Genomic DNA, 18,467 nt, shown 5'->3' on the forward strand with positions numbered 1-18,467 from the left:
TAGGGTATACACAAAAAGTAGCACATATGAGTTGCCTTGTTGGGCAGACTGGATGGACCGTGCAGGTCTTTTTCTGCCGTCATCTACTATACTATGTTAATATGTTACAACCAGGGAAACCCAGTTCAAATCAACACTGCTGCTCCTTGTGATCTTGGGCAAGTAGTTAATTAACCCTCCATTTTCTCAGGCACAAACTTAAATTGTGAGCTCTCCAAAGACAGGGAAATACCCAGTGCACCAATGTAACTCAGCTCAAGCTGCTACTGAAAAAGGCGTGAGCAAAATGCAAAGAGATAAACATCCCATTTTTCTTTTTTGCTTGTCACTCCGCCATCCCTAGCAGGTAATTCCGGTTATTTTCTAGGATCGTCTTACAAGGCTGGAATAACAGGTTGCCCTGAAGCTGCTGGTACTGCTTAACATTATCACCCCAAATCAATCTCAGTCTTTCAGGGACCTTGATCACTAGAAGCTCTGTGCCAGGTTTGCTTCTTGGAAAATGGCTTTAGAAAAATGGAAAACAACCTTTTCAAATCTTTGAAATGCTCATTGTTTTTTCAGCAGGTATTCAACTATAATGCATGATACTTTCTCCTCTGGGTTCTCATTGATGGGATGAAACCTTAGTGTTTCAAAGTACAGTGTTAATGTTGTTTTGGTTTTTTTTGTCTTATTCCCAACGTAGCAATAAATTTTATGGCTGACTGACTCACCTGTTTAACAAGATGCCATTCACTACCTAACCAGATCGTTGGGGTTAAAATGTAAAAGAAAACTGAAGTAAATATTTAACTTGAATTCCTCTGTCATAACTTTTATTTTTTGCTTATTAACCCAAGCAGTTCTTTACGATTCCATGTGTGAAGATACACAGCCAAGAAAGGGGCATTTAAACCTACTTCAGGTACAGAAGAGCGAGTTAAGGTAAGAGTCATAGGTTTTTTAAAATGTATTATTTCCGTATAAATTTGATAGGACCTAAATGCTTATGTGTTTAATTTTGCTACAGGTGCTATGAAATATCTATTCACACTGAAAAAGAAGAATCAACCCTACGCTTGCTTACTCTTTCCAAAAATAGTAGGACTAGTTACTAAGTAGCAAATTTGAAACAAACCGGAGAAAATATTTCTTCACTCAATGTGCAATTAAACTCTGGAATTCGTTGTCAGAGAATGTGGTAAAAGCAGTTAGCTAGCAGATTTTTAAAAAGTTTGGATACTTTCCTAAAAGAAAAGTCCATAAGCCATTATTAAGATTGGAAAATCTACTGCTTATTTCTAGGATAAGCAGCATAAAATCTGTTTTACTGTTCTGGGATCTTGCCAGGTATTTGTGACCTGGGTTGGCCACTGTTGGAAACAGGATGCTGGGCTTGATGGACCTTTGGTCTGTCCCAGAGTGGCAACACTTATGTACTTGGGATTCTGAATGGAATCTTGCTACTCTTTGGGGTTCTACATGGAATGTTGCTACTCTTTGGGTTTCTGCCAGGTACTTGTGACCTGGATTGGCCACTGTTGGAAACAGGATGCTGGGCTTGATGGACCTTTGGTCTGTCCCAGTATGGCAACACTTATGTACTTGGGATTCTGAATGGAATCTTGCTACTCTTTGGGGTTCTACATGGAATGTTGCTACACTTTGACATTCTGCATGGAATCTTGTTGTTCTTTAGAATTCTAGAATCTTGCTACTCTTTGGGGTTCTACATGGAATGTTGCTACTCTTTGGGTTTCTGCCAGGTACTTGTGACCTGGATTGGCCACTGTTGGAAACAGGATGCTGGGCTTGATGGACCTTTGGTCTGTCCCGGTATGGCAATACTTAGGGCTCTGTTTACTAAGGTGCACTAGCGTTTTTAGCCCGTGCACACAATTAGGGCATGCTGTGTAAGCACCCATAGGAATATTGTGGGCGCTTACACAGTTAGTGCGTGCTAATGGTTGGCGTGTGCTAAAAGCACTAACGCGCCTCTAGCATGGCTTTAGTAAACAGGGCCCTAATGTTCTTATCTACATTACCTTTTAAAATGTAAATATTTGCTCAACTATGTCAGATACAATGAAGTAACATTAAAAAACAAATATTTGGAAAACAAAGTAAGAGTTGTTCTTTTTTTATGAAGCTTATGGGGGCTCTTTTTCAAAGAGGAAAAATGTCCAAAAAGTGTCATAAAGCACCATTTGGATGGATTTCTCCTCAAAATGTGCAAATCGGTATTTTCAAAACCTGTTTTTTTTATGTCTATTTATGCATTTCATCTGCAGTGTGTCTAAATCAGAAGGGGGCATGTGGGGGCATTCTGAAGGTGGGCTTAGGGCAGGCCTAACACTTGGATATTTTACAGCCATAATGGCACAAAACGAAAACATCTAGGGTGAAAACTTCAACGTTTTGGTCTAGACCTGTTTTCCCAACAAATAAGACACAAAATAGTGTCCTAAATGACCAGCTGACCACTGGAGATATTCAGGGACAACCCCCTTACTCCCCCAGTGGTCACTGACTCCTTCCCACCCCTCAAAAATGTGAATAAAAATAGTACTCACCAACCTCTGTGACAGCCTCAGATGTCATACCCAGGTCCATTAGAGCAGCATGCAGGTCCCTGGAGTAGTCTAGTGGTGGGTGCAGTGCACTGTAGACGGGTGGACCCAGGCCCATACCTCCCCCTTATCTGTTACACTTGTGGTGGAACCTGTGAGCCCTCCAAAACTCACCAGAAACCCACTGTACCTACAAATAGATGCCCCCTTAACCCATAAAGTCTATTGTAGTGGTATACAGTTGGGGGAAGTGGGGTTTGGGTAGGTTTTGAAGGGCTCAGCAGACAAGATAAGGGAGAAACAGTGAGATGTGTACCTGGGAACATTTATATGAAGGCCACATCAGTGTCCCCTAGGATGCCCCATTGCTCTCCTGGGATGTCTGAGGGGGGGGGGGGCAGTGTGCTAAAAATGCTGGCCCCTCCTACATCCCAATGGCTTGATTTTCTACATTTTTTATTTGAACATTTTTTTTTCAAAAATGGCCTGAAAAAAATAAATGCACAGAGCACAAAACCTTGTTACAAATGATATTAAAAAAAAAAAGATAGAAATATTGCGATTTCGAAAATTGTCATGTTTTCAATTTGGATTTGGGATGTTTAGTGAAAAGCGTCCAAAGTCCGACTTAGACGTCGTATTAAAAATGACGCTCTTTATTTTCCATCAATAGTTATTACCTAAAGGTAGATCTATTAAATCGATTATCTCTCTGCTGAATGAAACTGCCGCAGTCATTATTGAATATCGCTTGAGAATGAGAGATGCAGAAATTTAGGGTTACCATATGGCTCCAGAAAAAGGAGGACAGATTGAGCCAGTCTGGGTTTTACTTCCATTGCTTTCAATGAAAGCAAAACCCGGATTGGATCAATGTGTCCTCCTTTTTTCTGGAGTCTTATGGTAACCCTTTACACCTTCCCAACTGCAAAGGTATTAAGTACAAGACCTCCTATGCATTCAGTTTCTCCTTTTTTGGGCAGCCAGCTTTGGAACGCTCTGCCAAGATCCATCCGAACAATCAACAGCCATCTACCATTCCGAAAAATGTTGAAGACCCATCTCTTCAAGAAAGCTTACCCTAATGACCCAACTTAACTTTTTAAGCCCACCCACATGATTCCTGCCCCGAATATTATTATACCTTTGACCATGTCTCACAATCTCCATATGCTCATTCCTCAATCTCTTCCTCTCCATCCTTCCTACTCCTTACCCCTCCTTTTGCTCATCCTATCTTTGTTTACCTCTCCGTGCCCAATTTACATATCCTCAAAACCCCACTACTACTATGTTTACTACAACTTATGTACTTATGTACGTATTCTCCTTCAAGACTTTGTAATTCTATTTACTATATAAGCCGCATTGAACCTGCTATGTGTGGGAAAGCGCGGGGTACAAATGTAATTAATAATAATAACCCTAGCAGAATTACCGCTTGATGTCTCTGTTATATATTTTTGCCCCACCTCACTCTGCTATGTAATTATTCACATGCATAGAACAAAGAATGCCTTCTAGGAGGTGGAATTGCAATCTTTGTTTGAGAAACCGAACAAACACACAATGCCTTGGATGCAAAACATAGAGAATGATATCAAGAAGCCCAGACATTTAGAATGTGCCACACAAGAGAGTTCTGGAATTCATACTTGCTTTAATACATAGACAGGTGACCCCCACCAACAAAATGTATTAATAGGGTTCTGATTTTAGACTTTACTGATAAATACTGATAAAACATATCTGGTGTAAAAACATTTTTTTTAAAATACCTTTTTATTGGATAAGTACCAGAAAAACACATCCACCAATTTCCCTGGTACTCTCCTCACTCCCCCGGCATGTTTTGTATCTTCCATTCAATTTTCATGCCTTTTCTTTGCTTAAGGCTCCTGAGTAACACAACTGTACATATTTGATTCACTGGAAAAGATAATCAATAGAAATCAAACAAAATAAAACATGGAAAAGAAAATAAGATGATACCTTTTTTATTGGACATAATTTAATACATTTCTTGATTAGCTTTCGAAGGTTGCCCTTCTTCGTCAGATCAGAAATAAGCAAATGTGGTAGATGACAGTATATATAAGTGAAACATCAAAGCATTTCATTGACAGTCTAACAGGATGGGGGTGGATAGGTGAGGGGAGGGTGATAAACAGAGAAATACAACTTTATGGTTTATAATGGGCCAGAAAACCCAGATCCTTGTTAAGTCCTGTCTGTTGGGTGTTAAAATATTCAATCATTCTGACTTCAAAGGTCTTACGTTCCTGTATTGTTTTAAAGTTACCTTTGAGGGTTCTTACTATGAAATCACTGGTACAGTGTTCTGGTTTTGTAAAGTGCTGCCCCACAGGGGTGGGAACCTGGCTGGCACCGGCATTCTTCATGTGATGTCTATGTAAATTAAATCTTGTCTTTAGCATCTGGCTTGTTTCTCCAATATAGCATCCTTCGTCACATTTTTTACACTGGATACCACATTGGAAGATGAGCATGTGAAAGATTCCTTTATGTTGAATATTTTTCCTTTGTGAAGGACTGTGGGGTCCTGTGAAATGTTTTGGCATAGCTTGCAGCTGGATATATTGCAAGGATGTGTGCCCTTCTCTTCTTTTTCAGTCTGTGTTTGCAGCTTACTTCTGATTAGCTTGTGTTTTAAGTTGAGTGGTTGTCGGAAAGCCAGCACTGGTGGGGATGAGAATATCTCTTTCAGTAATTCATCCTCTTGGATTTCTATTGATTACCTTTAAAAGTGGACTAACACGGCTACCACACCTCTCTACTGGAAAAGATACAAAGAATAGTACCCTCTAGTATAAAAGCACCGATAAACACTGCTATTTTGTACCCAATGCCCTCAGGGAGGAAGTTATCAATGTGGGATACCTTTAAGAAGTGTTATTTCACTGTTAACCCCAGTTATTACTCACTTGGTCTCACTGCATAAAATGGGACCTGTGCTAAAATTGCACGAGTTAGTGGTAAAATAAGACATCTTAACAGTAGACCACAACTTAGTAGGCCTATACGAAGCAAAAAGAGTGGATGGCAATAGTGCACAAACTAAATGCAGTCTTCCACACGGATAGAGATGTGGAAGACTTCAAGCGCAAGTGGAGGAAGTTTAAGTGGGATTTTATTTATTTTAAAACGTATACCCTGCCTAAAAATCTAAGCAGTTTACAGAAATAAAATAAAATAATATACAAAAAATAACATTAAATATAACAAAATACATATAAGTACACTCAGTGATGCTATGGTGTCAGGCATGCCCCCTGGTTGTTGGATACACTGTTGGTAGATTTTGGCTATTTTGAGGGTGGTGCTGGCTGACTGCTGGCTCCCCTGGTGGCAGTTAGGGGGGAAGGGGCCCACTGGGTAGGCTGAGCAGCAGTCTGGCCTACCAGGTTAGCCTGTATGTCCCTCCAGAGACCCACAAACTGTATCAAAAAGGTTTCCCAAGCCTCCAGGGAGTCCTGCGGCATCTCCTGCAGTGCCAGCAGGCTGCTCTCCTGAGCCTCCATGCCACAGTGCTGCAGCTGCACAGCCTGGAGGAGCAGCTTGACCTTTTCACAATGATAGCCCACCATCAGCTGGTTTTGCCATAGAATTTTGCAGGCTAGATTGAAGACCTGGAGTTGGTGTAAGGACAATCCCGTTCAGGACCCCCTTGGCTCATCATGCTGCTCAGCTCTCTTAAATGAGATTTACTCCCACCTTGACAGACACAAAGCTGCACTGCCTTCCGGTACTATGTAAGCCACATTGAGCCTACAAATATGTGGGAAAATGTGGGATACAAATGCAACAAATAAATAAATAAATAAACTTCCCCCCCACACCCCCAGATTCTGTATAGGTCGCCAAAACTTATATGAATGAATTTGCGCAGATGCACTTGCAAATCGATTAATTAACAAGGCATAAACAATCAGCAATTAGATTTAATTGGCACTATTTTATGGCATCTACTCGTTAGGGTGTGGCCATGGTAGAAGCAGGGTCGGATCAGGGCATATAAGTTTGGTGGGATATTATAGAATAATATGATTTGAATGGTCAACTCCCCAAAATTAGGTGCTAGCAATTTACCTCAGGTTTTAGCAGGCATTAATGCTGATATCTGGGAATCATCTCTAAGCCTTATTCTGTAAAGGGTGCTCATCCAGGAGCGCCCTTTCTAGAATAGTGCTTATTGCCAATTTTTTCCCGGCACTGATTTTTCAGTACCATGTATAGAATTCCCCCCTGAGTTTGAAGAGTTTCGGGCTCTGGTAACCAGAGCTGATATTGTGATGTCATAATGCCTCATTCCACCAACGCCTAAGAGCCAACCTCATCAATGATGTCACAATGGTTTAATTGCCCTATTACATATAGCAGTGGTTTAACCAGAGCTGATATTGTGATGTCATAATGCCTCATTCCACCAATGCCTAAGAGCCAACCCCATCAGTGATGTCACAATAGCTTGATTGTCCTGTACTTGGCTCACTTTTATTATATGTAACAGTGATTTCAAATTCTAGAAACATTTATTTTTTCTTTAATTAAGGGGGAAGTTATCAACATGGGCCGCTTCAATAGTAAAATAACATGTCTTAATGGTAGCCCACATTGATAAATTGTCCCTCTATTTTACAATTTGTAAAATCCTAAGAACAGAAACCCTAGTTTTGAACAGCACCAAAAAAACAGCTCTTATTTTTGCAGTATAAATATATTAATTATTATAAAGGACTTAGGGGCCCTTTTAGTAAGCCACATAGGCACCTACGTGTTCCCAACGTGCGCCAATTTGGAGTTACCACCCAGCTATCACATGGCTTTTGTGGCAATTTCATTTTTGGTGCGCATCTGCTACACGTGTCTGAAAAATAATTTTCTGATGGGCATCCAATATGTGCTTCAACTGGCATTTGGCACACATGTCATTACTGCCTGGTTACTGCGTGAGACCTTACCGCTAAGCCAATGGCTGGTGGTAAGGTCTCAGACCCAAAATGGACGCGTGCCTATTTCTATTTGCCGCGTGTCCATTTCCGGCAAAAATTAAAAAAGGCCTTTTTAACAAGCGCACTGAAAAATGGATCTTCGCGCGCCCAAAACCTGCGCCTACACTACCACAGGCTATTTTTCAGCGCACCTTAGTGAAAGGACCCCTTACAATTAAAATACGTCAATAACAGTAAACATTTGGAAACTTTTCACTGTTAAGCTTTTCTGTTTTTATTCACTTTTATCTTTGCATTTCCTTTACCCTGCTTCTTTGTCAAGTAAAAAACCTTCTGTGAGTTTATCTAACAATAGGATTCCGAATTCTTTGTCCATAACCAGGAGCATTGAAAAGGGCATATTGGCATTTCTTGCATGCTTGACTTTTTCTAATCCATTCTAAGCTTGAAGTTTGAAGTTAGCCAACCTTTGAATTGATTGAGAAACTTACCCTAAATCTCTCCCTTTCTCAGTTGATGCGTGATCCTTAAACATGCACACAAACTTTATGTTCATGCATTAAGCCCAGTCACGCACCCACGTCTGCCAACCACACAATCAAATTAGTTAAAGAAATTCAGAAAACCAGTTTGGTAATCATGAGGTGTTTATATAGCTACTCGTGAATATTTCAAATGAAAACGTTCAGTAACAGTAAGATCCTTTTCTCAGGTAATATCAGAAACTTACTTATTAGAGGGGTGCAGAAAATTTAAGATTGAACTGAAAACTGGTGGTTTTCACTTAACCTATTTAGGGGCCCTATAACGAAAGCGCGGCAAACCTATCGTGGGCTTGCCGTGCAGCAATTTGGCTCTACCGCTGGTCTCCTGGGGAATCCTGGCGGTAGTTCCTATCCCCACTGTGTGCCATTTCCGGAACACCAAAATTTTTTTCTTCAAGTGTGGGGGTGTGCCCAGTTACCGCCAGGCGGGTAAGGGCTCCCGCAGGAAACGGCCACACAGTAAGTGTTGAACTTACCGCACGACTATTTCTTTCCTTTAAAAAAATATCTTTTTTCTGGCAGCAGTAAAAGTGGGCCTCAGTGCGTGGCAAACTCTCGGGTCAATGCCTCCGCAGGGTCCTTTTTACCGCCGCTTGATAAAAAGAGCCCAACATGCGCACGCCCAACATGCGCCAAAATGGAGTTACCACGTAGCTCTTGCAGCAATTTCATTTTTGGCCCGCGTCCGATACACGCATCCAAAAGTAATTTTTATTTTTGGCCGCACGTATCAGCCGCGCACCAAGTGGTATTTGACGCACGTAGGTCATTACCGCCCGGTTACCATGTGAGATTTTACCGCTAGGTCAATGACTGGCGGTAAGGTCTCAGACCCAAAATGGACGCCCACCAATTTTGATTTTGCCGCACATCCATTTTCGAAATTTTTTTGAAAAAGGCCTTTTTTACAGGCACGCTGAAAAATGGATCGGAACCTAAGAAATTACAAGAGTTTGTGGAGTTGAAAGAACAGATGAAGAACCTTCTGCAGCAACTTCTTTTAGTTACCACTGTACCGGCTACAATTACCGATTAACCTTCCTTCCTCAGAAAAAGTGAATTGTAAGATTAACCATTTTGAGTTTTTCTTATTTTCTTTGAGATTGTTTTCCTGATCTTGGATCTCCCAGTTGTGGACGATTATATAACATATATTGATGGGAGAAAATGTTTTCTTTTTTAATATCAATTTCTGTTTTCCCTTACATTTATGTGATAAATGTGACTGTAATTAAGTAAAATGATTTAAAAAAATGAAAAATGGATCGGCGCATGTCCAAAACTCGTGCATACACTACTTCAAGCCATCTGTGAGCGCGCCTTTGTAAAAGGACCCTTTGTTTGCTACAAATTTTAGAGCTTCTCTTGATTCACTGGGAAAATCCATCAACATTTTCCCTTGAGAACTTGGAGAAAATAGGAAGAGACTCAACATGAATTTGCCACAGTTTTGCTGATTTATGGGCATCAATGCCTGACACAGACCCTACAGTTAAAACTGCAGTATGAATTTGATGAGACAAGGGAGTCATGGTGGTTTTGTCTTTTAGAGGTTCACCAAACTAGTTCCACGAAAATGTAAGCTTCTTGTGCGTTCCTCAAACTAGCTAGGAAATTTTTTTTTTAAACTTAGTTCAACTAAACCCGATTTCATCATCTGTTTTCTATCTGATCTTGCATTTGATCTCACCTAATAGAATATACCCAGACTGAAGCTGAGGGGTCACAACTCAAAATTTCTCACCGGTCTTTATAACACCAAAATCATTCTTTTCAAAAGTCCTTCTTTCTATTCTTAACAACCCCGAGGCTGTTCTCTAAATATAAATGTACAGTTCAGTGAATGACAATGCATGATCAAGATTACAATCTTCAACATTTCTTTTTTTTACTAGACATATGATTGGATGAAATTTCGGGAACGTTTTGGATATGGTTGAAAGATGCCTTTCTCATTGATTGGCTAGATGCATTGTAAAGGTAAGTCAATGAACAACCAATGCTCCTGAAATAGAGTAAGTTGTAGGAGCTGATTCTCTGTCTCATGGGTATAGATCAAAGCTAAAAACATATCAGTCCAGAAAGAGATAGACTGGAAATTATAGATCATTTTGTGTTGTAAATGCTTAGTATGGTGGAAGCCCTTATGGAATCATGATACCTCTACCCAATCCACGAGAAAGGCAATAAAGACATCAAGTTGTGTCCTAAGCATGGCGAGGAAGTGTAAGTAAGTCTGGGAAATCAACTCCCCCACCCAGCCCCACCTTGAGCAAAAGGAAATGAATTAAAAATGAATAGAAAATGGGCAATCACGTATATAAAATGTATAGAATAATTCAGAGCTGTAGAGAATCTTCTAGTTTTGGGTGTGGAAGCTCATCTTTTGCCTTCATGTCTGAGCTTGAAATTTGTTCCTCAAATCGTTACACATCTCAGTAAATATAGAAGCCACCTGGTGTCTAGACATACATAATTTGGGGAACTGAGAAGCCATTAACAGGTGAAATCTACAGGATTCTGGGAGTTGCCCACTTAAATGTCGGCACTGCCTACGCCCTGCTCATTCCCCTCCCCTATGAATGCCTCTCTAACACGTATGCACTATGCCATTTAAGCACATATAGAAGGGCGCTTCATCATGCTCCTGCCAGTTTCACACATAGGGTGGCAGGGATGGCAGTATTCTATAAATTTGAGCACGCAAAAGGGGCATAAATTTCAGTCGAATGAGGGGATTGAGGGCTATTTTAGAAGCATGTCCATGTGTAACTAGCAGCATTGGAGGGTGCATGTAAATTCTGATTTCAGAAAGCCACTCTTTACTTGTGGAGATCCACCCCAAGCAGAGATGTCAAGGGGGAGGATAGTGGGGGGGGGAGGGGGGGGGTTGGATATGCCTTGTATGGGAAAAATTCTACACATGTATTCATTGTATGTTTATTTATTTGTTACATTTGTATCCCACATTTCCCCACCTAATTGCAGGCTCAGTGTGGCTTATATGGTACCGTAAAAGCGATCGCCAGTTCCGGTGTGAACAAATACAAAGTGATGTAGTGGTAGAATAAATATCATGTGTTACATACACATTAGGGAATCATAGAAAAGAAGGGTTAATTTGTGTCCAGTACTAGCTTTGGTTTAGTTGTCTTGCGGTTGTTCAAGCATTTACATTCAAGCATTTAAGTTGGGTCGGTGGGGTATGCCTTTTTGAACAGGTTGGCTTTTTAGTAATTTCTGGACGTTTAGGTGGTTATACGTTGTTTTCACGGTCTTCGGTAGTGCGTTCCATAGTTGTGTGCTTATATAGGAGAAGCTGGATGCATAAGTTGATTTGTATTTGAGTCCTTTGCAGCTTGAGTAGTGGAGATTTAGGTATGTTCGTGTTGATCCTGTTGTGTTTCTGGGTGGTACGTCTATGAGGTCTGTCATGTATCCCGGGGCTTCGCCGTAGATAATTTTATGAACCATAGTGCAGATTTTGAACGTGATTCGTTCTTTGATTGGGAGCCAGTGCAGTTGTTCTCGGAGGGGTCTGGCGCTTTCGAACCGCGTTTTTCCAAATATAAGCCTAGCTGCCGTGTTTTGGGCAGTTCGAAGTTTCTTTATGATTTGTTCTTTGCATCCCGCATAGATTCCATTGCAATAGTCTACATGGCTTAGTACCATAGTTTGTATCAGGTGGTGAAATGTTTCCCTCGGGAAGTAAGGTTTCACGCGTTTGAGTTTCCACATTGAGTGGAACATTTTCTTTGCTGTAGATTTTGCTTGGTTCTCTAGCGTGAGGATTCGGTCGATTGTAACTCCGAGAATTTTCAAGCTGTCTGAGACTGGGAGGGTGTAATCTGGGATAGTTAGGTTGGTGGGTTTGTGCGTGTTGTATTGGGATGACAAGATGAGACAGTGTGTTTTTTCTGTGATGAGTTTCAGTTGAAATGCATTCGCCCAATGTTTATGGGAAAACATTTCCCTGTTGGGGTTTACAGGAGCTCAAAGGCATGCATCAAATTTTAAAAAGAGCTCATTTTGGCCAGGGCTATATTTCTCTTAGGGGCCCTTTTACTAAACCATGGCAAAAACTGGCCTGCGGCAGTGTGAGCGCATCTTTTGAGCGCACGCCGGGTCAGTTTTTGCTGTAAGAAAAACGTCCAAAAGCTGCTATATGCCACTTTTTAGACGTTTTTCTCTTTTGAAAATGAGCTACTTAGCCACTCTATTTGACTACTTAACTTCCTTATCTAACAAGAACCTCTCCAGCTGATCTGGTTCAAAGAAAACCTATTGAGCTTCAGAAAAGGAAATTAAACATTTAAGAGGAAAATTTAGCTGCCAGAGCCAATACTCTAGATTTAAACTGAAGAAACTCTAGCCTATGTGGCTCTGGAAACATCAGGAAGTATTTGGAACTTACACCCACAAAAAAAAATCCTTTTTCCTAAAATAAGCTTTCAAAACCATAACTTTATCTATATCTAAAGCAACGGAAACTAGCAGGGTGGAGCGTCGAGTGATATCATCATTTGCAGTCTCTAAAAAAGCGGTCAAATTTTCCATCAAATTAAACTGAGACGACAAAACATTACACTCTCCATCCTGCAGAGATTTCAGTGTTTTATTTGGCAGGAAAAAAAAAACATTTGGAAATCAGAATAGAATCAGCATTTGACAAAGCCAATACTTCTTTGAAGTATTTCCTTAACAAGATCGCAGATGATAAGAAGAGACAAACTGGAAAAATGTAAGAATCTCAGATTAGAGGACCTCAATTGATTTTCCGCAACCTCAAGTTGCCTATGCAGGTGTAGGCTATTCTTAATATGGGAAGCCCCGACCTGTTGAACACCACCAAGCTGAGATTCTACTTTCTTAAAGGAAGCATCAAGAAAACCACGAAAAACTTAACCAGTTATGTCGACATTCAGTGCTAACCAGGACAGCTATTTGTGCGGTCCTAAATGACCGCTAAATGTATCCAGTTAGGCGCTGAATATCGGTGCCTAACTGGGGATCCTTTAACTAAGCTGTGGGAAAAAGGGACCTGCAGTAACAGCCGGAGCCATTTTTCCCACGTGCCAGGGCTTTTTTTGCCCCCCCCCCCCAAAATGGGCACGTGGTGAGAGAACTCATACTGCATGGCCATGCGGTGGGGAGCCCTTAGCACCACCCACTGAGGTGGTGATAAGGTCACCCACGCTAACCCAGTGGTAACCGGGAGCATGCAGCGATACCCAATTACCGCCGCGTAAGTCATTTCTTTTATTTTACCCCAGAAATGGCATGTGCTCTGGGCGGGACTACCACCAGGGTTGGGTTGGCAGTAGTCCCGGAAGAGCGAGCGGTAAGCCCGTGTTGGGCTTACTGCCACTCTGTAAAAAGGCCTCTGGATAAATCGTATGATAGAGCCAGTTATCTCCAGCTGAATATTGCTGGTTAGGTGCTGATATGCTATCCGGTTTCACTTTTGACCAATGCACATTAACCAGTTAAGCTGATACTCAGCGCTAACCGGTTAAATGCTTAGCTGTTAAAGATAGGCCTGTTATTTATGCGGCCTATTGTAACCACTAAATATAGCTGGTCTGATGTTGAATATTTTATTTATTTATTTATTTATTGCATTTGTATCCCACATTTTCCCACCTCTTTGCAGGCTCAATGTGGCTTACAATACATCATGGATGGTGGAAATATATAAGAAAATAGACATTTAGTATTACAGAAGGATCTTGGGTACATGATAATGATAAAGCATGATAATAGTATAACAAGCAAGTATTATACGACAATTCTGGATATTTGTGGAGGAGTTCACATTTGTTGATCTTTGTGGTATGCCTTGTTAAAGAGATGGGTCTTCAGTAGTCTGCGGAAGTTAGTTAGTTCATATATCGTTTTCAGGCTGCGCGGCAGTGCGTTCCAGAATTGTGTGCTCAAGTAGGAAAAGGTTGACGCATGCGTTAGTTTGTATTTTAGACCTTTGCAGTTGGGGAAGTGAAGATTGAGGAATGTGTGGGATGATTTTTTAGCATTCCTGGTCTGACATGTAGGCTGGGTCATCTCCTTGAATGATTTTGTGAACTAGGGTACATATTTTGAACTTGATGCATTCTTTAAGAGGGAGCCAGTGTAGTTTTTCTCATAGGGGTTTAGCGCTTTCATATTTTGTTTTACCAAATATGAGTCTAGCTGCAGTGTTCTGGGCTGTCTGGAGTTTCTTGATTATTTGCTCTTTGCAGCCAGCGTAGAGTGCATTGCAGTAGTCTAAATGACTGAGTACCATTGATTGAATATCCACATCTAAAGGGCTATGTCACGTGGTATATAGATGGTTAGTAGCTAGCCACTATCCACAAATATTCAGTGGACAGAACCGGTTATTTCCCACTGAATATCCGTGGTTAGGTGCAGGTGAAAAAAAACCCGCTATTTATCCAGCCAGGAGCTATTCCTGGCTGGTTAAATAGTTTCAAGCATCAGCCAGACACTATTTTAGGTTCTTGACCTCATTTGGTCTCCAAACTCAAATTTCCAGTCTTAAGATATCAAAACCTTTGCATCACATGAGCTATAAACTGAAGACACAGTGATAAGATTATGTACTGAGGAATTAAGGTAAGACCCTAAGAACGGCAGTACTGATCAGTTCAAAGGTCCCACTGTGGCCAGTCCAGGTACCTGGCAGTATCCCAATTCAAGTTTACGAAGTGTAGAAATAGCAACAAGCAGCCCATGACGTGAAAATCCAACTAAGGGCTTGATATTCAACACAATTTAATCACTTGTTCCTGCCTAACCACTGATATTCAGTGACCGTTAACCCAACAGTGCCATGAATATCAGCTCTAACCCCCCCCCCCCCCCCTACATTCTCTACATAAGTACATAAGTACATAAGTAGTGCCATACTGGGAAAGACCAAAGGTCCATCTAGCCCAGCATCCTGTCACCGACAGTGGCCAATCCAGGTCAAGGGCACCTGGCACGCTCCCCAAACGTAAAAACATTCCAGACAAGTTATACCTAAAAATGCGGAATTTTTCCAAGTCCATTTAATAGCGGTCTATGGACTTGTCCTTTAGGAATCTATCTAACCCCTTTTTAAACTCCGTCAAGCTAACCGCCCGTACCACGTTCTCCGGCAACGAATTCCAGAGTCTAATTACACGTTGGGTGAAGAAAAATTTTCTCCGATTCGTTTTAAATTTACCACACTGTAGCTTCAACTCATGCCCTCTAGTCCTAGTATTTTTGGATAGCGTGAACAGTCGCTTCACATCCACCCGATCCATTCCACTCATTATTTTATACACTTCTATCATATCTCCCCTCAGCCGTCTCTTCTCCAAGCTGAAAAGCCCTAGCCTTCTCAGCCTCTCTTCATAGGAAAGTCGTCCCATCCCCACTATCATTTTCGTCGCCCTTCGCTGTACCTTTTCCAATTCTACTATATCTTTTTTGAGATACGGAGACCAGTACTGAACACAATACTCCAGGTGCGGTCACACCATGGAGCGATACAACGGCATTATAACATCCGCACACCTGGACTCCATACCCTTCCTAATAACACCCAACATTCTATTCGCTTTCCTAGCCGCAGCAGCACACTGAGCAGAAGGTTTCAGCGTATCATCGACGACGACACCCAGATCCCTTTCTTGATCCGTAACTCCTAACGCGGAATCATTCTCTAGATGCTCACTGTTGAGTTCTGCTGTCATTAAAACTTCCACACTATGAAACCACCAAATCTTTAGCATTTTTTTTTGTTTTTTACTTGGCACCAAGACTATGGAATGACCTCCCCCTGACATCAGAGCCGAACTTTCTTTACCAACCTGTTCAAAAAGGTATATCATAACGAGCCATCATAAATGACCTAACACCATAACTCTACCAAACCAGATAAAACCGAATTATCTACACCCGATCGCTTCAATCAATTTTCACATTAACGCATCACCCCCTTATTTCCCATGCCTGAAATGAACTGTCTATCCAACGTACTTTATAAGTTACTTCAACATTTTTGAACTTTAATGTAACACTATTTTGTATTTCTCAATCTGGAAATGGCGATCGCCATTGCGACATAATGTAAGCCACATTGAGCCTGCAAAAAAGGTGGGAAAATGTGGGATACAGATGCAACAAATAAATAAATAAATAAAATGTAAGTCCTTATTAAAAATGTATTAATTAATTTAATTTACCTGTTAATTAGTTGTTGTGGCAGGCAGCCTACACTGTTTCCTAGAGAAGCAGCCTACTTTTAGTGGAGGAGTAGCCTAGTGGCTAGTGCAGCAGACTCTGATCCTGAGGAACTGGGTTTGATTCCCACTGCAGCTCCTTGTGACCTTGGGCAAGTCACTTAACCCTCCATTACCCCAGGGACCAAAACTTAGATTGTGAGCCCTCTAGTGACAGAGAAAGTACCTGCATATAATGTGTACAGCACTGTGTACATCTAGTAGCACTATAGAAATGATTAGTCGTAGTATTTATTAATTGTATATGCTGTTTATATTTATGCAATCTGTCCTGTCTTAATTGGAGTTCTTTTCCATTCTTATTCTATTTGGAATTATTATTGTACACTGCGCTGACCTTTTATTAGCTAAAGCAGTATATCAAATTGTACAATAAATATAAAAATAGTGCTGGGGAGGTTCGAGGGAAGTGCTTGGGAAGATCCTGGGAGGAGGATGGATATTCAAACCACTAACCAATTAAGTCAGAAGCAACTAAAGTTAGGATAGCAAAATGGCCGTCCTAACTTTAGGCACAGAGCTAACCAGGCACTGATCTGAATATCGGTTGGTGCCTGGTTAAATTCTGGGTAGTGGCATTAGGGTTTCTGGGTCCCCGTCCCTCCCGTCCCCCCGTCCCCAAAGACAAATCAAATCCCATTCTGAGTTTCCCCCCTAAGGCTCCTCTGGGTTTACCTTTAATCTCCCTGTTGGTCTAGACCAGGGGTCCTCAAATTCAGTCCTCAAGGTCCACAACCCAGCCTGGTTTTTCAGGATTTCCACAATGAATATGTATGAGATCTATTCGCTGTACATGCAAATAGATCATCTATTCGCCGTACATGCAAATAGAAGCCATACATGCAAATAGATCATCTATTACATATTCATTGTAGAAATCCTGAGAACCAGGCTGGGTTGTGGACCTTGAGGACTGGATTTGAGGACCCCTGGTCTAGGGGGGTCCTATGGGTAGGAGCAATGCCCACTCTCTGTTGCCCATTGCAGATCTGGCCTAAAAATGGCCTCTGCTACCCTTAGCAGCAGTCTCACATTACTCTACCCCATGTGCTTCATGATAAAGATCATTGACCATTTTAGTGGCCACCAGGGGCGTAGCCAGACTTCGGCGGGAGGGGGGTCCAGAGTCCAAGGTGAGGGGGCACATTTTAGCCCCCTCCCAACGCCACCGACCCCCTCCCCCCCCTGCTGCCACCACCACCAACAACTTTGAACCCCCCCTGCCGACGACCCTCTCGACCCCCCTCCCACCATCAACCCTCCCCCCCTGCCGCCTACCTTTGCTGGCGGGGGACCCCAACCCCTGCTTCGTTCTGTTTCTGTGAGTCTGACATCCTTGCAGATCAGCCAGCAACCTCAGACTCTCAGAAACAGAACGAAGCCTTGCGCTGGAAGAAGAGGACCTCGGCTGGCGGGGGGTTGGGGTCACCCGCCAGCAAAGGTAGGTGACGGCAGCGAGGGAGGGTTGGCGGTGGGAGGGGGGTCGAGAGGGTCATCGGCAGGGGGTCCAGGGCCAAATCTATGGGGGCCCTGGCCCCCATGGCCCCACGTAGCTACGCCACTGGTGGCCATCCTCTGAACCAATTCTATCCTGTTTATATATTTTCAAAGGTGCGGTCTCCAGAATTGTATGCAATACTCTAACCCCTCATTTACAAACCTGCATTAGTAGCTGCTGGAGTGGTAATGCTGATACAGCCCAGTGAATGGGCTGTGTCGGCATTACCGTGCGGCTTTGCAAAAGGGGGGGGGGAGGAGTAAATGAGGTCTCACCAGAGACTTAATACAAAGGCACTATTACCTCACCTCCTTTTCCCTGCTGGCCATTCCTCTCTCACTCATCATTGCTCAGCACTTTCTCCACCCTCTGTTTGGCTTCTGTTTGCTGGGCTGCCCTTTTTAGTTCATTTGGACCTTGAACCTTTGAGAACGCCATCAAGCTGTTTGAAAATAATAGGTGTATAGAATTGATTGAAGCATTTGTGAATGCCACAAAAATTGCTGCAAAACCTGTAGGAAATAGAACAAGAATGAGTGGAGTGGAAAAGGTGGATGTGAAGCGTCTGTTCACGCTTTCCAAAAATACTAGGACTAGGGGGCATGCGATGAAACTACAGTGTAGTA

General features: G+C 42.0%; 1 protein-coding gene across 7 annotated transcripts in view; it reads left to right on the forward strand.

Annotated features, from left to right (window-relative positions):
* The first annotated feature begins 383 nt into the window (after window positions 1–383).
* Window positions 384–18,467, forward strand: part of KCNJ16 (potassium inwardly rectifying channel subfamily J member 16) — a 52,417-nt gene continuing 34,333 nt past the window's right edge. For 2 of the 7 annotated variants that reach the window (XR_003942672.1, XR_003942671.1), the window contains exons 1-3: window positions 384–567; window positions 843–927; window positions 9,966–10,050. The gene's annotated coding sequence lies outside the window, so the exon portion shown is untranslated. Of the gene's footprint in view, window positions 568–842; window positions 928–1,012; window positions 1,120–9,965; window positions 10,051–18,467 lie in introns of those variants that run through there. The other 5 variants (XM_030208509.1, XM_030208508.1, XR_003942673.1 and 2 more) reach the window with 4 other exon arrangements.

This window comes from Microcaecilia unicolor, chromosome 6 (assembly GCF_901765095.1).
Source record: "Microcaecilia unicolor chromosome 6, aMicUni1.1, whole genome shotgun sequence".
In the NCBI taxonomy this organism is placed as follows: domain Eukaryota; kingdom Metazoa; phylum Chordata; class Amphibia; order Gymnophiona; family Siphonopidae; genus Microcaecilia; species Microcaecilia unicolor.